The following is a 24,392-nucleotide window of genomic DNA, read 5'->3' as shown; positions in this document are numbered from 1 at the left end:
AAACTGCTTCTGTAGTTGGATAGCCATTCACAGTCTTTGTTTTCAGTTTAGTTGGTCATCCTCCATTCTCTTTTCTCCCTGTCCTATTTCTCCTCCATTCCACTTTCTCCTCTTTCCTGACCTCACCTCTTTTCCCCCCCTTTCCCAATTCTTTATTTTATCACAGTTACTATCTGTAGTAGCAGCAGTGGGAAGGTAGAATCAGAACTTGAGTGTTTCACTCCCTTCTGACAGCAGGGGGTTTTATGGACATTCTGATTTCCTCTACTAATGAGTCCCAAAGCTTTGACTTTCTTGCCAGGAAACCCCACTCAGCCACTCTCATGAGCTGATAGCTTGAGGTTGGTTGATGGCTTCATAGTTCTTGAGGGATGTAGCTGCTGAGGGAGACCATTGCTGCAGAGCAAGAGTGATTTTCTAAGATACATTGGTCCAATTCCACACAGAGGGCCTTGAAAATTAGGACTGCGATTCTGAAAAGGATTTGATTTCTCCCTCTCCCCACTCCTAATGAGGAACCAATCCAATGTGTGAAGCAATGGAATGATGTCTTTACAACTGACAGCGGTGATGAGGAGGGGGGCTGCTTCATTCTGACCTAAAGGAAGCCTTTTATGTGTGTGTCCTCCTATCAATGTTTGGTGAATTACAGAAATCCAGCCTGGTGGTCATAGTGTCCTAGAGTATTTTCCACCAGCCATGATGGGCATGCAGTCTGAAACACAGGAGGTGATTTGGATTTCTTCCAGTGCTCTTAGACTGTCTTGTTCCATGTATATGTTGAATCCAGTGATGGGGGTTGTTGATGGTTTGGTGGGGGTTGTTGATGGTTTGGTGGGGGGTTTCCTATCTAGTCTCACAGTATGGCTGTTGTTCTCCAAGGAAGTTGCAGACATGGGAAATTTTTCCTGGGAACATAGTGACATTTCCTCATACTGAGCAGAGCTGGATTCCATGCTGGTATAGAGGCCACCTCTGTTTAGAGAGGTTGTGCAGGGTGGGATTTAGCTGTTGTAATAGCAGAGGAAAGGGCGGGAGAAGAAGTCTCAGTGACAACATAGGATCTCAGGAAAAAATTGTCCTGCATTTTAACTGGCTCTGATCAGTTTTCTTCCAGGGTCACTAGTTTCTTCCTTCCTGTTTCGCCATGACTGCATGCCCAAGAACTCTGGGGACAGTAAGGGTGATGGGTGTGAAGGACACGTTTAGGCTGAGTATCTATAGCAATGACCAGTGTGTGACTGTATGTATAAGTACCTCACTATCAGCTCTCTGGCTGGGTATGATTTTGCTGATGATCCTCAAATTTTGCTGGGTCCATTTAGTTTATGGTGTTAAGGGTATGGTGATGGAAACTTCTTCCTGCCCAGATACCAGAATTCTCATTTCAGCTTGAAGCAAGCAGTGGTCTGATGTGATCCTAGTATTTCCTATGTCTGCTTTTAGACTGATGTGCCAATCTATATGGGTTGGTCCTGAGGACACCTCTGAACTATTGAAGATGGGAAAGAAGTTTTGACCCACTGTGTCCAAGTTGTCAAATTGGATGTTAGTCTCCTAGGATGATGAGCCTTGGACTCTACCCCACGTCAGTTGGTCAAACTATCGGCATACTTTCATGTAAATTTCTTCTGCTGTAGCTTGCCAGATTCTGAGCAGATCTTCCTTCATCAACACACCAACCTCCTACAATCACACTGGAACAAGAACACTAGGGCTGTGTGCAGGTGGTGCATCAGTTAGGGATGTTTGGGGACCAGTGTGTCAATTGTTGACAGCAAGACATTCTAGTGCTTCACTAGATCTTCAATACCTGGCCCATGGAGGGATAGGGTGGGATGGGATAATCTTCCTTGCAAGAGAATTCCATGCGTTCTTGGGGGTGGGGAGGTGGGGGACAATGTAGCTTATCTTTCTACTGGATGGAAAAAAGGCAAGCACTGGCCTTCATTGGTTGTCCTTTTAACTTACTGAAAAGTCTTCCAATTTTTTGGACCAAAGGCATCTTTTTCTTAACTTGGCTTAAAGAAATTTACTTTTTCTTTATTGGCTCTCATAATTGTACTTTCAACCAACATAGAAACAGAGCAAAGGAGCATTGGCAGGGGACTGATTAGATTACTTGAATTCGGTCAGTCATTCCCATCTAAACTCCATAATATACAACGATGATCTGTTTGGAGAATCTGGTGAATGGTCCTGGCCATTTCCGGAATTTGGATTTAATTATTTTTGCACAAATCTGGTCAGTGACATCACATATAAAATATATATATTTTAAAAGTGCATGCTTCATGGAGACACTGCTAGCAAAAGATTGTGAGGCTCAGCAAGGGCAATGGGGATTAAAGACCTGTTTTGGCACCAATGTGTCTATAGCTGGGACACTCTTGTTCTTTGCCATCTTCTTTCTTTGTTGAAGAAGCAAAACATACCAGGACAAATTCATCCTTCAGAAACAATTGCCAGTGAATTCAGTGAGAGTTGCACATGCATGTTAAGCATAGAATTTGGCTGTTAGCAACTAAGTCTGACTTGCATGATTCTACACACAGAGAACTAAGGATCTCGCTGTGTTTGAATTCTGTAGCCCTTACAAAATCAAATCTAATGTATTCAACATTACAAGGGGGGAAAATACGCTTCTATTGTATTCAGTGAACAGTAGGGGACCATTCCCGTGGCTAATATCTGTGTCTAACCCTTTTCTAAGGTGGCTCTTTTTGTAGCCATCCCATCATTATATGGCTGAACTGTACTTTGTCTAAATCAATGGAAGCTGGTGCCATCTGAAAGTAGGTAGATGAAAGTGATGCACATAGCTGAGCCAATTTAAAATGCCAAGTAAGGCTCATTAATTATCTTATTTTTCTCCCTCAGCATTTCCTCACAGCAGGCTAGGAGGGGCCATTTTAAGTTGATTCCTATCTTGTGTCAACTGCACCATTGTGATTTGTCACCAGGGACATTTTAGCTCCCACAGTTGTGCTCTCAGTGCCAGAGGGGAACCACGATGGGACAACACCAGGGGTGATGCACAAGGCACTGTAGGTTAGGCTATGATTACCCTACTCACGTACACACATGCACACTAGCTTGATGAGAGCTAAGCATATACCCGCCAGTTTCACACTCCTAGCATACAGTGTGGCTGTAACTTAACACTGTAGCGGGGTGAACACCTGCTCCAGCCTGGAACGGGTTGGAAAAGCCCTGCAGAGGGCTGGGGCTGGGCAAGGGAGTAAAACCCTGGCTGATTGGGGGAAGTGGTTGCAGCTGGGGCCACACCCCAAACTAAGCAACTGGGCCTTATAAGAAGGCCAGGGAAGCCAGAGGAAGCAGTCTCTCTCTGACTTGAGAGGGAGATAGGCCTGGCTGCTGAGGGAACTCACCCAGGGGATCTAGAAGGAGGCAGGGCTGGGGAAAAGGCCTTAGGAGCTGGGAAGTCCTAGGCTAGCAACTCCCCAGGTTGCAGGGCCTAGTTCTAGGCCTCCTAGCTATTGGGCTTGCAGAGGGGCAGCCAGAGGGTGGGTAAAGGCAGCCAGTCCAAACCCCTTGTTGCCTGTGATGATCGGCTGATAGACTGCAGTCTGCCCCAGGGCGTGGGGGCTAAACAGAGACTGGCAGTAGCCATGACTGAGGCAATGTGGGGATAGGGGGTGGGGAAACCCAGTAAGACTGTGGTACTGCAGGAGGCAGAACCCTGAGATAAGGGCACCGAGGTCCTTGGAGGGACACGGGGGGGCAATGGCAAGTGGATCACTGGCCTGCAGAGGGCGCTCCTGGGTCGAAGAGCTAATTCCCAAGGATGAGCAGCAGGAGGTGCTGCAGGGGGTGAGTCTGAGCTGTGCTACAAACACCCCGTGTAGTCAAGCCCTTAGACTTAAGGACTTATATGCCCCAACATAAGGAGGGGTAATTTTAAATCGGTCCCTTACTTTTAGTTGCAGCTGTTGTATTCATTTAGGTGGAATATATGGGTCCAAAGAGTCAAAGATGTTAACATGACCCTGTTGCTATCCAACATTAAAGACTGTTAAACAAGGTTCAGAGTTTGGAATACAAAAACCTTAGCCTGCTTAGTACAATAGCAAGCACTCCATCAAAACTCCTTTTAACCTTTTATTAAAGATCCAGAAAAGAAGGAAACACAGTTCAAGCATTTGAAATGGGAAGTATTAACTAGGCTTTGATTTTAACATCTCTTGTTTGCTTTCCCTTTAGCTGGAGACTTTTTAGAAGGTTTAAAAAAAAAAAAACTTGTTTGACAATGTTTTAGATGGTGATAACTGTCCTCTTTGGTGGGGGACAGGGAAGAAGTTAGTTGAGATGGGTTTGGAGCTGTAGTTGAAGTTCAATCCCACTTCCTAAGAAGACAAAAACACAAAAGAAGAGAGAGAGAGAGAGAGAAGAACAGTGAAGAGAAAAATGCCTCTGTCTCTGGTGTTGACTTTCACTTGTAACCTCATTGCTGGGAAAAAAACACAGGCCCAGCACATGGTTTTACCAGCCACTCTGAGATCTGGCAAACTTATATAGCCCCAGGCTGGTACAGGACATTGGATTAACTGTCTCTGTCTGATGACAGACTTCCACCACTGTTGCAAAATACAGTCTTGGCTGGCTAAGCCAGTCTCTTATTAGACAGAAGGAAAAAAGGAGAGGGGTAGATAGAAAAAGGAAGAAATAATGTGGGGAAGGAAAAGGACACATAGAAGGTGGGGAAGAGACAAAGTCTTTCATCCCAGGCAGTGTTCAGGATTCAGCTGGAGCTGGTGCCGATGGTAATGTCATCAGGCTCCCTATCTTTAGCCCAGTCAGGTCAGGACATCTTTCAGGATTAGGAAAGATCACGGCTGCCACACACCCTGGCCCTGCACCACTGATGGTGAAACTCTCTCCTTCTAGTCACCAATGTCCCCATTACAAGATTTTCTTCTCTACTAATTTTCCTCTTTGGGTGTCCCTGTCTCCCACCCCCTTTTTTTTTAAGAACCCCCAAAAGGAGTGATGGGTGGAATAGTCCATCTCATCGTTATTTTGTCCAATTAATCCTAATTTCAGATACACACCAATTTTGGTTCACTTATTTCTGATCCCACACTTCTCTTGTTTACCAGGCATGATCTTAACACAGTTCTTAAGTTATATCAGTAGGCCTATTTGGACTAATTCCAGCTTTCTGTCTCACTTTTACAGCTTTCCCCCATCAAAACTAATAGGAGAGGTTTTTTGTGTGGTATTTTATGAACTTTCATTTCATAATTTTCACAGTTGAACTCCCAATTAGCCTAAATTTTTAGGCCTTATTGTTACAACACACTTTTCTCTGGCTTCTTGGTGATTGAGTTCAACTGAATTAGTCTTCTTGTACATCATTAGAGAGAGTGTAAGTAGGTCTAACAAAGTCTGATTACACAGGGATCTAAATTGGTGCAAGAAGGTCTAATTTAACAGCAACTTGAACATCTGTCCTGAATTTGGTCTTCTCTCCCTGGTATCTCTTTATACAAATCTTGTGGTTAAATCTGGGGATGGTCCTAAGTCCCAACTAGATCCTAGAAGATGGACCACAGTTTGAAAACCTCCAAGAAAAACCACTTGACAATGTCTCAGTTGCTGGTGGCCTGCAGAGATCTGGCTGGTCACATGGGGAAGCTGACACTTCTTTATTTCCAGCAGCTAAATTCAAGACAAAAAAAGTGCATTCCATTCTTCCCTGACATCCCTTTTCTGTGTACAAGGTTGCTGTGTTTGCCACAGAGACATTACATGATTGTGAATGGGAGAGGCGATGGCCCCAGCTGTTGTGAATGGGAAGGGAAATGGACTGTTAGACAATCTAGTATTAAATTGCCAGCCACACCGTAGAAAAGTTTGGGAATCCTTTCTATACAGTGATTCATTTATTCACGTCAATACTGCATAGGGTCCATCCATAGTTTTTTCTGGTTTAACATTCCTATCTTTGTTTCATCTTGGACTATGGTATCAGACCAGGTGCTCTCAAATAAATTTACCCAGATGGCATTGCAACATAAAATCTTTCTGAAACTTATCCTGTGGAGAGACAAATCTTGTAGAGGTTATTTTCTTTTGCTTTCCAGAGTCTTGAAAATCAGAAGGGATTGAATCCCCAGTTGTGGACATGATTTTTCTCTTGTCACCCCAGCCCCACACCCCTTTGCCATCACTGGGAAATAAGGGGCATAAGGCACCCACTGGATAGACTAGCTGCATTATGGCTCACTCCATGGAGGGGAGGGAAGTCTTCCTAAGGTTGTTGCTCCTTATCTTACGTAGGGGGTGGAGAGTGAGCAGGCAGGATAGGGGAATGGGTGGAGCTTTGGTTGTGCTCCGCCAATACGCTCGCAAGCAGAGCTAAGCTGGCACAAAGGGGTAATTAATATTCTGTTGGGGAGCAAGGGAGGGAGGAATGGATTGTGACCATGAGGCACAATTCCCTCCCTGAAGAAACAGCGGCTGGGGCAGTACCAGCTATGTGCTACCCCTCATTCAGTGCAGGTTGTCATGTCGCAATCTAGCCGTCTGACTACGTCTTTCCAGTTTTCTGCTCGGTTGCACTCTGGATTACCAACCTCCATGGTGTTGCTCATTCACAGCTCTAGACAGCCTGCTGCACAAACGAGCAGTGCAGCCTCATAAGATGTGAACAGTGGAATATTACACATAGTTAAACAATATCAAAATAACCAGCTCTGGCAGCTTCATCGGTGGTGGTGGTGGGTTTTTTGTGTTTTGGGTTTTTTGAGGAATGGTTATTTTTATGAGCAAAATCAGCATTGAACATATATTTGGAAGAGGCAAGAATCTATTTTTTCTAACACTATACTGTGGATTATGGCAGTGGACATCTGACAGGACTATTTAATAGTTGCTTTCCTCATTGCAAGCAGCTCCAAGTATGATCTCCTCATTACAGATCTTAGCTTGGCAATCATTTGCCTCTCACCTTGCTCAAAGAAAAATCAGGCGATTGAATAATGAGGTATAGAGGAGCTGGGAAAAGAAGGGGGAAATTTGTCTGCACAAACCTTTGGCTGGTCCTGGCTATGTGCAGTGGTTTTGACTAGATGCCATTTCTGGGCTATTGGAAAAGTGTGAGCTTTGGATTGTGCCCTAAAACTGCTGCCCCCCTACCTGTTGCCATGCAGGTTTGAATCTTCTTGGATCAAAGCCAGCTGGTGCTCTTTGGAAAGGCTGAGTTAATGAGTTGCAAATCATCTCCTGAAAGATAGCAAGTACTTTCAACTCCCATTCAGGTCCATGGGAGCCAAGGTCACTCTCACTTCCTAGAAAGCAGCCAACACCAGGGCCTCCGCTTAAATGCTTTTGCTAGCAGGGCTCTGGCCACTTAATACAAGCAAACTACTAGCCCAGAACACTGAGGGCTGCGCACAGGAAGGTTACAGAACCTTTTGTCATCTTAAGCCCGTACATTGAGTAACAGAAAACATGAGGCCATTTCCACAGCTGTGTTAGGGCAGCTTTGTGCTTCTTCACCTGAGAAGCTGTTCATAAGCCAGAGCAAAGGGCATCCTGTGTGGTTCTTGAGATGGGGGATCATCAGGTGGCCTAGAACTATTGTGGCGGCTCCTACATCATTACCCTTCCTGCAGCTGGTGCAAGAGAGGAATGGCCATGGGATGAGGTCAGGACTTGGCAGAGTGCCCCAGGATTAGGACGATGCAAAGGTGACTTAAAATCACGTTTGCACATACACACCCCTTAGCTGTGCTGAACTCAGGAGGTGGCTTATGCTATATTTGTTATCTTTCTATAGTTTAATTCATCTGTCACTCTGTGGCCTTATAGCTCCTGTAAGGGAACATCACACTGCCCACGTTACCCGATAATGCCTGTTCTTAGATATGTGGGTGCTGCCCTCTGTGAAATCAATGAGGGGCAACATCCATACCACTGAAGTATTAGTCCAAAGAACCTTTAACAATGAATAATTAGCTAACGACATTGCAGAGCTACACTGTTAAATTCTTATCTTGTAATCAAACTCCTTGAGAGAGAAGATTTTATGGAAGTGACTAAAGCTTGATCAAATTATTATTTGTGTGTCTGGTGTTTCTTAGATATCTCCATCACGGATCAGGACCCATAGTGCTAGGTGTTGTACATATACGTAGTGAAAAGAGTGTCCCTTACTTACAATGTAAGTACATGATGAGTGACAACAGGTGGATTCTACAAGCAGACAGGAGGAGCACAAGGTATTAGTGAGCTGATTAAGATTAATATAATATGCTGTGGTCACAGCACATTAGCTGCCTGGTCATTGGTAAGTGTTTTGTAGGCATTGCAGTAAAGATAAGTCTTAAGAAGAGAGATGGAGGACAATGTACTGGCTTTGCAGCTTTTGACAGGGAACTCTTCACAGGCATGGGAGAAAGTGCAAGGATGTGTGTCGGGAAAATTGGACTAAAGGACAGTAAAGATCAGGTTCAATAAAATTTATTATGAATTTACTCTTTTGTTCTTTAGTAAATTATTCCGATCATCGCTTTCTTTGAATGTAATTATATGCGCTCACTAAAGATGAAAGATGAACAATTTCCAGTCTGTGGATTGCTTGTGAACTGTTTGGTTAAGATCTTTGCTTTTCATTATTTGTTGTATGAATTGTTGGGTAAATCACACAGCATTGTTTCTGTCCCCTGCTTGGATGATTGAAATATCTTTTTAAACAGAACTGAAAACAAATAGCAAATGGCACACTTTCTGGGACAGCCTTTCAGATAAATCATCTAAAAATTTGTAAAAAGAACAGGAGTACTTGTGGCACCTTAGAGACTAACAAATTTATTAGAGCATAAGCTTTCGTGGACTACAGCCCACTTCTTCGGATGCATAAGAAGTGGGCTGTAGTTCAGGAAAGCTTATGCTCTAATAAATTTGTTAGTCTCTAAGGTGCCACAAGTACTCCTGTTCTTTTTGCGGATACAGACGAACACGGCTGCTACTCTGAAACCTAAAAATTTGTGAAACTTATTGGATTTGCAGATATTTTGACACATCTGACTGTCTGGAAACCCAAATAATAAATATTAGGTCCTATAAATCCTAGTGGAACAAATTCCATGCTATTAATAAAAAAATATTTTTAACTATTTGACCAGGTCTAGAATTGATTGTATCACCATTCCAAAAGACTGTACAATTCATTCCCTCTAAATTGAGTCACAAAACCCTTGGCCACAAATAGTATAAAAGACAGTCTATGAAGAATAGTATCCCAATGTGAAGGTAAACAGTGTTGATCTGTCAGTCAACTATCCAGTCCTTTGGCTGAGCTAATGGGTTCAAGATGGGTCTTCTGTTATAGCAATGTGGTGGTTCATTGCCAGAGTTTAGGTCTTTTAGATGCTAGGTTGCTTTGGTAACTACAGTTTGTTTCCCGCCAAAATATGTCTGCTTTCTTCGGTGGGAATAGTCTCTGCTCTATTACCAGTAATTTTCCTACAACTAAAATTAAACTCTGCCACATGTTCACCCTTGTATTTGCTTTTATTTTCAGTCCTGACCAGGCAGCTGGTATAAATAACTTTCATCTTCTATTTGTGCTTGTGAGCTCCCTCTAGAGTCAGGTTTACGTATCCTCTTAGACACAAGAATCTTAGCTTTTCTATTCTCTTGTGAGATGGGAAGAGAGAAGCTTTCAGTCTATCTCCATTTGGTGGTGACAAGGACTTCCTTTTGTGCTTGGTTCCTGTGAGGGTTCCAACATTTTTTGGATTAGAGGCTATAGCTTGGGATTCAAGTCTTGTCTCTGAAATACCCACTTCCTGGGTCAGGTAATGACAGCCACAGTAGTGTATAATATACTGCCATCTAATGAAAATTTGACGTGGCAAAAAAATATAAGGTCAAGCAAATTCAGAACAAGGCTGCAGAGACATGGAGCCTCAAAGCAGTGTCAGAAGGGACTGAATAAGATAATGAATATGTTTCTATCCACAATATGTATGGTATAATTGTTAATAGTCAGCTTTCAGTGACTTTAGAATCTCTACTTCTGAAGAAAACTCCTCTTTTGTCACTTCCCAGGGGAAAAGCACAGAGGAGCCAAGAGGAAAATCAGTATCCAGGAGGAGACCTCTGCTAATTGCTCTGTGTGGAGCTGTGTGAATAACTGATTTTCTGCTTTGCTGGCAATTCCAAACAATCTAAGAAAAATCTTTCAGGTCAAATGGTCAACATAAAATGAAACATTTCTAGGGCTGTCAAGTGATTAAAAAGATTAACTGGGCGATTAATCAGGCTGTTAATAATAGAATACCATTTATTTAAATATTTTTGGATGTTTTCTACATTTGTGGATGTTTTCAAATATATTCAATTACAACACACAATACAAAGTGTACAGTCCTCACTTTATATTTTTTGATTACAAGTATTTGCACTGTAAAAAAACCCACAAAAGAAATAGTATTTTTCAATTCACCTAATAAAAGTACTGAAGTGCAATCTCTTTATCATGAAAGTTGAACTTACAAATGTAGAATTACGTACAAAATAACTGCATTCAAAAATCAAGCAGTATACATTTTAGAGCCTGCAAGTCCACTCAGTCCTAGTTCTTGTTCAGCCAATCACTAAGACAAACAAGTTTGTTTACATTTGCAGGAGATAATGCTGCCTGCTGCTTGTTTACAATGTCATCTGAAAGTGAAAACAGGAGTTCTCATGGCACTGTTGTAACCGGTGTTGCAAGATATCTACGTGCCAAATGCACTGAAGATTCATATGTCCCTTCATGCTTCAACCACCATTCCATGGGACATGCGTCCATGCTGATGACTGGTTCTGCTCAATAACAATCCAAAGCAGAGTGGACCGATACTGTCGCAACCCTATGCTCAGGCATGGTGTCTGGATGGCCAATTGTCGGTCAAAAGGTCACATTGGTGTTGTGTGCACCGTCGTGGTGCCGTGTGCTTATTCTCAAACCTTCCACCTGGTCAATTGTAGGTCGCATTGGTACAGTGTGCTACAATACCAGTGTGTCGTGTGCATAAACTTAGTATGCCGGGTGCAGTATCTGTTGACGCATCAGCTCGGAACCCGGTTGGTGTAGGAGCGGGGAACCAATCAAATGCTGTCACGAGTAAGGGTCTTCGAATAAAACTATGTCCCGCGCCAAAATCAGTAGGAGTGTCTGCATGTTAGCTGAAAGGCCTGGTCACCCTTTCAGCCAGGGTCTCCTCCGGATTTAGCCGGCTCGTGTCGTGTCGTTTTGGATTACATCTCGTCATGTCCCTGGTGTCTGTACTGCTGGTCAGCTGTGCCTGGAGTGTGGTATGTGCATTTTAATTTTTGTAAATATTCTGTTTGCTTGGCCTCTTCCCTTTTTCTTCTCCCTTACCTGGTACCAAATCTTGTGTATAGTATATAGGGGACGAATTGTTGTATTAATTTGCTGTTGTGGTCAGTTGGTGTATTGTATAGGGTTCAATTAATACATGTACAGTTTAATCAGTTTTGTATGTCCTGGTTTTTAGTGAACAGTTGATTATAAATCATACGGTTCTTCATTGTTGAATGTAAATAGACTGTTTCAAGTTACATATATTACTGTTCTGGTGATACTTTTGATGGATGATTTGTTTCTCTTTTAATTAGAGTTGTGTAAATATTTTTGCCCTGACAGTGTTGCTAGTAGTAAAGGTATTCCTCCCCAGCCCCAGTTGTAATTCATTCCCCATTAATAAACAATCTGTCTTCGTTTCAATTTTCCTCTTTCACTCAAATACTCATTCGAACCTGTATTGGTCTCGGACAGATACATGTTCATGTTCATTTTCATTATCTGAGTCAGATGCCACCAGCAGAAGGTTGATTTCTTTTTTGGTGGTTCAGGTTCTGTAGTTTCTGCATCTGAGTGTTGCTCTTTTAAGACTTTTGAAAACATGCTCTATACCTCGTCCCTCTCAGATTTTTGGAAGGCACTTCAGATTCTTAAACCTTGGGTTGAGTGTTGTGGCTATCTTTAGAAATCTCACATTGGTACTTTCACTGCAGATTTGACAAAACGCAAAGAAAGTGTTCTTAAAATGAACAACATGTGCTGGGTCATCATCCAAGACTGCTATAACTAGATCAGAGCAGTTGGGAGGGGTGTGAAAGTTTCAGATCTCTGGGCTATATATGGAGAGTAAGGTATCAGATGTTCAAACATCTGGCCCATAATGAGCTAGTAGACTGGGGGATCGGGGCTGTGATTAGTTTGTTCACCAGTTAGTGTGTGGAATGGGGGAAGCAACTGTGGAAATCTGCTATTCCATCCTTGTTTCCTATATGAGCTGCCCAAGTGCAATAAGGAAACTTCTGATCTCTGAGGAGGATGGGCTGGCTTACAAGGTCAGAGTTAAGGTGGTCTGTGAAACTGTAAATATTTAAAAATCTCCAAGTTCACTTTTGTATATATTCTGGTTAGGCTCTTTTTGCCTATGTTGAGAGGAAAGTATGTGTGCATATGTTGTTTCTAACTTTAACTCTATCCTCCTGATGGAGATTGTCATCTGGGAATTGCCTTACTGATTTTGGGTTGTTGTTTTTTCTTGGTTTTTTTTTTTTAAAGAAGTGTTTTAAAAACATTGAAAACTTTGTTTCCTTTCTAACACCATTTTAAAGTGTAAAGGTTTAACAATAGAGGTTTGTTTGTTCTTCATCCTTTACTATCTTACTGTTTTTCACACTTATGGAAACAAAAATGAATCCGGCCCAGCAGAACTCCTCTTAATGCCTCTGGAGGAGTGGGGAGGAGAAGCATGGGCTTAATTATGAAGGACCCAGTTTTGCTACCTTTACTCATTTTGATGAAGAAAGTGCTCCTCTGCAGGAATAAGGGTTGCAGAATGAGGTCATTAATAACTGCACTATTTCTCTCAGAGCAGTTAGGCCAGGGCTTCCTTGCCTCATCCCCATCCTTCCTAACCTCCTCTCTTGGTGTCCCATTCCCCAGTAGAAATGGGGATCAGCAGTCCCTGTGTTTCCCCCAAGCAAGGGTCTGTTGCTGGAAGAGGCCCTGGGCTTAGCTGCAAAAAATGGACGAAGGTTCTTGTACACCCCCGCCCTCCCACGGGCCAGCACAATGGCCTCTTTATGATTTGGCCAAAACAAACCAACAAAAAAAGATATCCGCAACCTCACTTGTTTTGCCACCAGAGCATGTAATTTCTATGAGCTGGAGATATTTGGCTCATGGGAACTTATCACCTCCACTAGGTGTCTCTGTCTACAGCGCCTGAATAATCCTTGAACCATAACTATTGCGTTGTAGAGCTTAAAGGATTTGCAAGCATTACCTGTGAACCTTGCAAAGTTCACAGACAGAGGGAGTTTCTAAATAGGTTTCCACTCTATACCTTCCAAGGGTCACACTGGGGCCATAATGCTCAGCATGGAGCTTACAGCCAAGGACCTTGTCACTCTGGAGAGACACATAAGCTTAGTAGTAATAAGCAGCAGGTCACTTGGGGGTAAGGAAGCCAGTATAGATCCAGAAAAAGGCTTGCCTGGCCTCAATGGTGCACAGAAATGGTTGGGGAGGTGCTCTGTGCACCCATTAGTGTGAACATCCCCATTCCACATGCTTATGTGCAGGCCACGGGTGGTGCATGAACCGCCAGCTAGGGTAGGCTAGCCCCCAGCCCCACCTGTTCCACCTGAGGCCCTGCCCCTTCTGTGCCCCCACCCTGGAGCCCAGAGCACGCGCCCCCCCCCCACACACAGCCACCAGCTCCAACCCCGGAGCACTGGGAGGGAGGCTGGGCGGCATGCACGGTTGCAGCCCCTGGAGTGCCGGGAGGGAAGGTGGCCCAGCCGTGGCCAGCACTGGCGCCGTACATGCACAGTGACAGCAAGTGGGGGAGGGGGACTGAGGCGGAGAGTGGGTGGGATCACGTTTGGCTGCTCGGGGAGGCACAGCCTCCCCCAGACAGCCTATGGTACCCGCTGCCCATGGTGCAGATACCTATGTGCTAAGCTTGAGCACATTTCTGTACCTGCACATTGTTTGTGTCGCTGAAGATGTAAATAACAGGTTTGTTCAAATTACAGAAAAGTGCCCTTCAGAACGCTCAGGTTAATTTACCTTCTCTGCCGAGAGCTCCACTTTGGAGCCTGAGCAGCTATCCTGTGATCCTTTAATTAGAAAGGGCCCCTGATTTAGAGGATGAATCAGCAGAGGCTTCACTCGGCACTCAAGTGTAAATGACACAGATCTGTTGAAAGCACCCAAAACATGCCTGAAATCATTTGTATTTGCTGCACGTTTTGTTTTGCACCAATCACAACATCTCTAATGTGCTTTTAATCGTGGATAATAAGGAGAAAAGCTATATGAAGTGCCAATTTTACAGATCATTTTTGACCTTGCATTAGCTTACACTAATCCAACTTCAGATCTACGCAGACTCAGTCCATTCATAAGTATAGCAGTGGTACAATCCCTCATGCTCCTAGAGCCACTGAAAATACAAGGCCATCTGTTGTTTTAATGGAGGATTAATTTCTAGGAAACTCGAGTGTCTAGTATCAAAGCTAACATGCTTACATCCCTGTTTGGCCTGTTTTCTGGACACTAGTTGAATCCCTGTCTCAGATGGTAACCCACATACATATCTTGTGCTTGGGGCAGCATGTGGATTAGCAGAATAATATATTCATGTTTGCTAAACCTTACATTTCTCAACTTTCCAAGGATCTAGGCAGGTTCAAATCCTGAATCTATTGTCCAGATTACATGCACGTGTATGGAGCTAATTGGATGCTGTTTGTCTTTAGGTGGGGAAATGTACTAAAGAAAGATAATAAAATGTTACAATGTGATGTCATAAACAACTCAGTTTAAGTGACAGAAGAATATTTGACCAGTTAGTGTTGTTTATGAAACGCACACACCACTGTGCCCAAATGACTTCAGTGTGGTTCTGTGAGGGCACAACAGTCCACCTGCATACTATCAGTTGCTCTGTCAAGGTTTTGACAGAAATTTGGGGGTTTGACTTAAATGGAAGTTGACAGGCCCTCTGTGCTTATTACTGTACTAAGCACTTCACCCATTAGGAAGTTTTATCAGGATCAGGCCCAAATGACAGTCACCAATAAGGGAAGGTGTGACAATCATTTAGAATTACTTTAATGTTACCACAGTTATGTAGCTCTAAGTCTGGCAAGTAACTAAATATCATTACCAACAGTGTACTATTCAGTGGCCCATGTCAGTGGTTCTCTAACTTTTTAAGCTTCAGAGAATAATAATAAAATTCTCCAAAATTCATACATGTTTCCTCTCACACTCAGCTGGTCACTTTTTTCCCCCCAAGGAACAATTTTCTGTCTGAAACTGCAGTTTCATCAAAATCTAAACATTTTATGGGAACGTGTCAACTTTGAAAAAAACTTCCAAAACAATGCTAAATTATTTTGACTTTTTCTCATCTCAGCGAGGTAAATTACTTCATTTTTGTTTGATTTCATTTTGACTTCTATTATAATAATTTCTATTTTATACCATTTTGATGTGTTTGAAATGAAACATTTCAATGTATCTGGATAAACACTTGGAATTTGTCTTCTGTGAACTATTTTAACTTTTTGGTCTGATTTGGGATGAAAACAAGTTTTGAAATCTTGGAATTTCCCATGGGACAGAACTTCAGTTTCTGACCAGATCTACTCTCATCCCAACCCCATTAACCACTTACGTTTTCTCAATCTCTTCCCCCTTCCCAACCTAATTCTGCTGGTGCAGCTGTGTTGGCTCAAGTTCTAGCATGGCTGTTTTTTTTCAGGGCTGGACCGATGCATTCAATGTGGCCTGTGTAAATTCCTGTGAGGAGCCTCCATTGTATAAAACTCTGGATAATTAGCACAAGGAGAGAGATGGTCTTGTCTCAGCTGCAGGAGGTAGTCCTCTCCCCACACTTGTTTATGAAAATACTTGCTAATGGTATGTTCCAAACCGCTCACTTTGTCTCAGTGTATGCCCCCATCTGCCCCTCTGTATCCATCTGTTTCTTGTCTTCCTTTGGGAGCAGGATCATATTGTTCTGCGACCATGAGGGCTAGAAATTTACTTTTTAAAAAAATCTGAGGCTCCCATGCCATCACTTGACTCCTGAAGGCAGTGCTTAAAATAAATAAACAAAATATCATAAGACTCGTGATAAAATTGTGGGGGTTGGCAACACTCCTGCAGCATGTTTGTGTAAATTTTTACTTTAGTATTTCTATTAAATACAATTTTAAAATGGTAACTTATTATGTCTCTTGCTTCTTTTTCTCTCTTCTTTCCCTTCTTCCATTGATCTTTTAATGTATCCCTGCTCCTTCTCAATCTCCTTCATTTTCTAATGTAATCCCTCTTCCTCCTTCTGTCTTCTCCTCATTTCCCAATTTTTTAAACTCTATTCTTCTCTTTCTTGAACAATCCTCTCACCTCCCTAATCTATTCTCCTTCTCCCTGTCCTGCTGCTACTGCCCTCACCTAACTTCCTTTCAGCTCTAGCTCTGCCCCTTTCCCATTTTGGTATTCATCATACCTGTGGCTCATTTCACTGAAGCCCAGGAAGCCTGTCAACATGCCTGCTAGCTTCCCTGCTTGAGAACAGAGATGATGACCTCTAGCACCATTCATTCCATACCTCACTGGAAACAGAAGCAGAGAGGGTTAAGCTGAGATCGAGACACTTTTAGCAACACCCATCTCTCCTCTTTCTTTGTAATGAGGAGCAGAAGAAGGTGTAGCTGCATGTAGACCTACTTTCTCTCAGAATAGGAAGCCAGAAGTCCTATTTACAGGATTCTGAAGCTGCCTCTATTTGCAAGACCACAGAGGAAGCTGCAGAGCCAGACACCGGAACAAGGGGGGAATGAATTAAATGAAAAAGTGGCATATTCAAAACTGATAAAAGAAAATGCTTTTTCATGCGTGTGATTGAACTGTGGAACTCATTGCCACAGGAAACCATTGAGGCCCAAGAACTTATCAAGATTCAAAAATGGATTGTCTTGGCACCTTACAGGTAACTAGAATAGCCAGAGTTATCATAATTAATTACACGAATTATAAAATTTTGGAAGGGATATTAAACTTCATGTTTCAGAATTTAAATCCTTCTCTAACTACTAGAGATCATGATGCAACCTAATGTGGGCTGCGGATTATCCCACATCTGACTACTCAAGGGTTCTTACACCTTCCTCTCAAGGATCTGGCAATGGGCCACTGTTAGAGATAAGATACTGATCTAGATGAACCTTGGGTCTGATCCATTATGGCACAGCCTCTATTTTCCTGTCTTTGAGAACTCATGGCCTGTGGAAAATTACAGTTGCTGGGCTCAGTCCAGTTGGACAGACACACAATCAGCTATCACAGTTGGCATTCATTGGCACCTCTGTTAATAGTGAGACCAAAGAGTGAATGGGCTGGAGAGTGAACTACCCTCTTACATCCATCCAGGTCAGTGTTGGAGCACAGGGATGTTGACATGAGGTGGGAACTAGCTGCTTGTGCTGTTGGCCCACGTTCACCAGACCTGTCAATCTGTCACCTTCCAATAGCACTACATTCATTTAAAAAAAAAAAATCTTTGACTAAGGGTCTAGGTGATCAGCCTAGCCTGGTTTAGATACTTCAGTCTAATCTGCTCTAAGCAGCTTTTCTTCTCCAGCAGCAGTCCCCCTTAAGACTAAACCCTTTCTCAACACACCTGAAGAGTAGATTAAATCTGATACAAATATTGCTTGATCTTTAAAGGGATGATTTAATGCTGCATGAATTCAATTAGAAAGGAAATCAAATAAAACCTGTAAATCGGAGTGAGATAACAGAACAGATTTTTCCTGGCCTGATGTCCATTAATCTCTCTTATGCCTCTTAAAAGTATAAGTACAATGTCATCTACTAGAGATGCATGGATGACAAGCAATGGAACTGAGATCTCAAATTACTGGTTGTCCTGTCGTGCCTGGTGGAGAGGGGAAGGTGGTCTTTAGGGGTATATGACATCATACATTGCTGTGAGGCTCCAGACCTGGACACCATGACAAAGAAACAAACAGTTGGGAGTATTTGGGGGTTTTTTTCTTTTCTTTTTCCACTCCCCCACCCCCACCCTAGACAAGACAGATTTTTTGTAGTTCCTGCTTCCCTCCCCAGCCCCAGGTATTTCTCTTACACCAATGACACCAGTTACCAGGACAGCCAGGAAACTGCAACCCTATTCTGTCAAGAGTGATTCTTGCATATATTATCCCAAAGTTAACAGGCTGATTATGGCAACTCACTGTAGGAATGAAACTGGCTACCTTAAAGCAGCCCCAGCTTGCTCAGAACACAACCTGCCACATATTGAAACCACTCGGGCTCGTAGACTAGTGCTCTCCTCTGGATGCTGACTGTCCACTGAAAAATAAAACAAATTCAACGTATCTGTCCTTCTCTTCAACACCTGCCACAGGGCTGGTCCATGTTATCTCAGGATCTGTCCACATAGCCAGCGGCAGCGAGCCTCCGAGCCAGGGTTGACCGAATTGGATTTAGACAGTTATTTTTAGCACAGTAGTGCAACAGCGATTAAGTTAAGGCTTGGGCTCTGAAGCCCACCCTGCTTCTTAGTTTCAAAGCCTGAGCTCCAGCCTGAGCTTCAATGTCTACATAGCTCGTTTTAGCATGGTTGCACAAGCTCTGCAAGCCCAACTCTGTCAATCTGGGCTGGGAGGCTGTGTAGACATACGTGCTAAGGGATCAGCTCACTGTGTGTGATCACGACCTCTACGTTCCATTGGAATGACTGAACTGTCATAGTCACGGCTGAGACTCATGAGCAGAGGGGAAGGGGATTCCTTGAAACTGGCTCACAACTGTGGCACTGACTTCTGAATGAGGTTGGAATGACCTCAGTGTGGTCGGGATATGTGATAAATGAACCTGGGGGGGCGGGGTAGCTCCCTTTTATGGACTCACTTAGCTATAAAATCCCTCTTAGTAGCTGTTCTCTACTTGCTTTACTTGTAAAGGGTTAAAAGTCACTGCTATGCATAGGTAAAAGGAATTGAGTGGGCACCTGGCCAAAAGAGCCAATGGGAAGGCTAGAACTTTTTAAAATTGAAACAAGACTCCCCTTTTGTCTGTCTGTCTGTTCTCAGGGAGAGGCAGACAGGGCTGCAACTATGCTGTAATGCAAGAAGCTTGGGGTCAGGTATGAAAAATCATCCGTATCATACCTAGACACTACTCATTTGAAATCCCAGATATATAAGTAGATCAGGAAATGTTTAGGAAGATGTGATCAGGTTTATCTCCTTTTATTTCTTTGTGGCTTGTGGACTCCTTTGTGCTAACCCCAGATGCATTTGTTTTGCTTATAACCTTTAAGCTGGACCTCAAGAAACTATTCTTGATGTTTAATCATTGTAATTTCTCTCTCTTTAAACCTAGCAATAGCCTAAGTTCCCAAATGTATTTTCTTCCTTTTGTTTTTATAATAAAATGTATCTTTTTTTTTTTTTAAGAAAAGAATTGAATTTTTGTGTCTTAAGAGGTTTGTGTCCTAAGATGTTGTTTAATTAGCTGGTGGCAACAGCTGATTTGTTTTGTTTTCTTTCTTAGCTCTTCCTGGGGAGGAGAGGGGGGGCGTGAATGGGCTTGAGGGTACCCCACAGGAAGGAATTACCAAGTGCGCCTTTATGGGTTCTCAGAGGGGTTTTGCACTTGGGTAGTGGCAGTATTTACCAATCCAAGGTCAGAAAAAGATGTAACCTTGGGAGTTTAATACAAGCCTGCAGTGGCAAGTATTAATTTTTAGAGTCCTTGCGGGTCCCCACCTTCTGCACTCCAAGTGCCAGAGTGGGGAATCCGCCTTGAAAGGATGAAATGTAAAAGCCAATCCTTTCAGCAAGCCCAAGCATAACTGCACCACCTAGACACAAAACACAACCATCCAACCAAAAATGCCCACTGACTGGGGTATGGCAAAAGCCAGATAGAGAACTTTGTGTGTTCGCTTTAATAAATAACTAAGTAAGGTGCTCAGATTGCCATGATTAAGGATGGTGAGTAAAAATCTAGCTAACTAGGTGGTATATCTGTGCTCCACAGCACACCTTCAAAAAGGGCCTCCACAAGATGGGGAAGAAACTCAGCTGGTGTAAATTGTCATAGCACTTTTTACACGACAGATTACAGCAGCTGAAGATCTGATCTTTAAAAACATACAAGGCTTTGTATCATGATTGGATCATGTCCAGTAATAGGGTGGAGACTAGAGCTGGTTGGAAAACAAGGGACTTAACAGAAAATGTTGATTGTATCATCAAAAATTTCAAAACACCAAAATATTTTTGATTTGGAAATGCGGCTGCAATGTCTCCTGGGGCTTGTAGTGTGCCATAGTACCTCATGCTCCCATTCTCCTCTGCAGGCTGGGCTCGCTGATTGAATTACATCTTTCACAAGAGGAGTGGTGCGGCATGGGAGTCGATGAACATGGTACATCATGGAAGATGTAGTCCAGCTGGGGAGCCCAGCCCCTAGAAGAGGATGGAGAGATGAGGCAACCAAACTACAATGTCCGTGAAGCTGTGCAGCAGCATATCAGTTCTTGCCCATTTTTTTCTGTGGCAAGCAGACACATTTCATGAAAAAATTCAGTTAGCTGAAAATCCATTTGTTCACTGAAAACAAGTTTGAGGGAAAATCTTTGATCAGCTGTAGCGGAGACACTAATAAAGAGAGAGGGGCCTGAACCAGAATCAAGCAGTCTGAGTTTGTTGTAAGGATTCAGGATTGGTCTAGTGGATTAAGAACTAGACTAGATGTAGGTAGGCAGAGTATCTAGCCTTGACTTTGTCACCGATTTGCCTTGTACACTTTGGGGGGGGCCTCGAGCCCTGGTGCATCTCTGTCCCTCCTATTCTCTGCCTGTGGCACATAATAGTCCTGTTGTGACCATGGTGCCTGGATGGGCCACACTGAGGGCTGACTGCAAGAAATAGGGCAGGCAATCCCCCAAACTGGTGTTTTATTCTATCATTAGATGCACCAAGTCAATCATAAAATAGCTTCTGCAGTACCACACTGGTTAACAAGAAGCCAAAGATAGTCCCCTTTAAGCATTCCAGCCCTTGGCTCCCATCTAGACTGCCAAGTCCAATATAGTGAGGGATTACAGAAAACTTGATTCACCATATGTGAGGTTCACCAACCCCAAAGGACCAGACATTTATCCCCAGGTCAATATGAGTCTCAGATCTTACCCAATAATCACGCTGATGTCAATCCTTTAGTACCTAAAAACTAAATGTTTCACAATAAAAGGAAAAAGAAATAAGAGAGTTACGAATGGTTAAAAGATCAATATACATACAAGTGACTTCTAGTGTTCATAGTTCAGGATCACAGCAGTGATGGAATAAACTGCTGGCTTGTAAAAGTCTCTTTGGAATCATCCCAACAGGTCAGAATTTAAAGGCAGCTTAGATGTAAAGTCTGTTAGTCATTCCATACATTTTCCGGGGTATTCAAAACAATTATTCGGAAAATCTCCATTGTATGACTTAAATTTTCTCTATTCAAAGTTTAAGCAGACTAGAGACAGCAGGATCAGGCCCAGGTTTCTCTTTTATAGTTCTTCTAGCAGGCTGACAAGTCTCCTCGCAGAAACTGTCACAGCAGATCCTTCCCCCAAGTAAGAATAGGCAATGTGGACCATTGCTTTGAAGCTAATCTTCTGTTTCCTATGCATACACATGTAAACTAGTTACACTCATTCACATAAGGCAATTAACCAGTCCTCCATTATAACAGAGATAGTTAAGCTGAAGACAATGTACATAATATTATTAGTTTCCTGCAGTATCTCACGTCTTTGATCTAAAGGTTAACTGTACACAGTTGCATAAATAGATGTATTTGTCTAAGGCAAAATTGGCAGCTTTTAAGGGTAACAACTGTACCCTGATCTTGTTCTCTGTTGTTGTTCTTCTCTTCCTCCTCTTTGTCCATTTCATGTCCAGTTTACACCTTGCTTGTCACTTTTTATGGTCCAATCTATGTGTGTGATTCATCTGGCTTTTCCTTTTTCTAAAAGATCCTTTTTTAAGCCCTAATAAACTTATGCTCATCTCTGTTCAGCCATGAAGATTTTATCCGATCTTTTTTACTTGGTCTTTTTCACAGGCCATCTGTGCCTCTAATATGGTGTTCTGTTGACTTGGTTCACTTTTGTGTTGCTCCAGTGTAACTCCACTGGTTCCAGCGGCATTACAGTGAAGTAAAACCACAGTGATGAATCAGGCTCTAGGTTTTTACTCTAGCTTTCAGTCTTTTGCTAACCATTGTAATCACAGTTATAAAATCTGTATCATTGTCATTCCTCGTCTATATTGCCTCTGGGGAGTCACCCTCAAGTTTCTGATAAACTATTAAAAAACTAATGCTACATTTTCTTTCACGGATTTTCTTGGAAGAGGGCTGTGTAGTACTGGGCTCTGCAAACTGGAGTACTGTCAGCTACCTGCTATACTGGAGCTAACAAAGAAACGAAGTGAAGATACCTTCAATCAGCCCTCAGCACATGAACCTTCCTTTTGGGGTGCACAGATTTTTCAGTGCCTCCTAGAGGGAGCTCACAGTTATGACACATGCTCTTCCAATGGTGTCAATAAGCAGTATGGAGATATCCTATCCAAGCAATCAAAAAATCATGATTCATCCTACTCCAAAATCATGAGACTTAGCTAAAAAATAAGATTGTTATTAATGATTAAGAATAATACATTAAAAATGTTGGGTTCTTGTTGTATGCCTTCTAATTTTCGAGCCTTTAGGGTACATTCATTCTGGTCATATTTTCGAGTTTTTCTCCATAACCGTGAGGGCTAGAAACGTCCTTATTTTTTAAATGAAATCTGAGATTTTCATGTAGTCAACTAGATTCCTGGAGCGGGGGCTTTAAGAGAAACACTAAATATTCCGAGACTTACCATACAACTGCAAGAGCTGGCAACCCTGCATAAGGGGAAGTCCCTACCAAGCCAGCCAATGGCGTGAAGCCTTTGGAGTTAAATCCTATCAGGGCAATTTCAAAGTAAGGCATTCCCAGCAAGAAATAATTAGGAACAGTACAGCCTTGTTAGAAATAAATGAGGTTGAGCACCTTTCAGAGAAAGGGAAACCAGGGTAGGGAGCTCTAGAATTATTTGCCTTCCTTTATATTGTTGTCCTTTTGGCCTGAGCAGTTAGCCAAAATTCAGGGCCTTACAGGGTTGTTTGTGTCCAGGTGAGAAATCAGTGATGTTCGGGGTGGAATTGTGTTTATTTACAAAAGAAATGTACACAAAGTCTTGTTTCCCTGAACACAGTAGAATCAAACACAGCAAGCAGCTTCCTTGTTCAGAAATACCCACGTGTACCACTCTAGTGAGCTTGGTACTTAGAGTTGCCAACAGTCCCTTATTACAAGGGACATCCCTTATTTTTTCTTCTCTGTACAATAGGGAGTTGCCAAATGCTGCAAAAAGCAGCAAGAAATACGTATGGTGAATGTAGGTGAGTGCTACTTATTAATTATTCATTCATTATTATTATATAAATAACAATGCCAGTATTCTTAGAAAACAGTCCCTTATTTTTGAAACTCAGTGTTGGCAACTCTAACTGTGGAGCCAGAAGGAAGATCCTTTGCACCCCTTGGCTTTAATGAGGTCTGTGATTGTCTTTAGCCCTAAGACCCACCAGCTGGTAGCTATTAGCACTATGAAGCAGAAGAATATTTTTCAGAGTTTATAGGGTGTGTATGGATTTAAATTGCACCTAGAGAATGTGGACAGAGACTGTGATACTTTTGTGGGTGAGCTTTATGTATACACAAGAGCCCTGTAAGTAAATTGGAAATCTCAAAGAGGGCTTTGCTTAACCTGGACCTGCTGTGAAATTTCCCTCCAGCTATACAGGCCTTGGTCCTGTCAGACGCCTAACAACTCTAAAAACTGGTGAGCGTCAGCATGTATTTGTAGTGTGTTTGTAATACTGATCTTGATGTTTCTTTGCCACAGCACAGCCAGCTAGGTTTAATGGGCTTGTCGCTTAATGTCTATTGGGCACCCTTTGATGGGTAAAAGAGAGAGAGCTCACTAAATGAAATAAAACCAAAAGGGAGCAGTAAACCATAGCAATGACTTGAATGCAGGGGACTTAGAATCAGAATGATATTTAAAAAATAAGGTAATATACAAAGATGTAAAAGAGAAGGGGAATCAGGTCTTAAGATGAAATTTCAGATTAAACTACTTCCCAGACGATGACAATGGATATATAGTCGAAGTCAACTAGAAATGGGGATTAGACT

The sequence above is a fragment of the Malaclemys terrapin genome, chromosome 1, assembly GCF_027887155.1.
Source record: "Malaclemys terrapin pileata isolate rMalTer1 chromosome 1, rMalTer1.hap1, whole genome shotgun sequence".
NCBI lineage: Eukaryota > Metazoa > Chordata > Testudines > Emydidae > Malaclemys > Malaclemys terrapin.
This window is presented reverse-complemented; position numbering follows the sequence as displayed.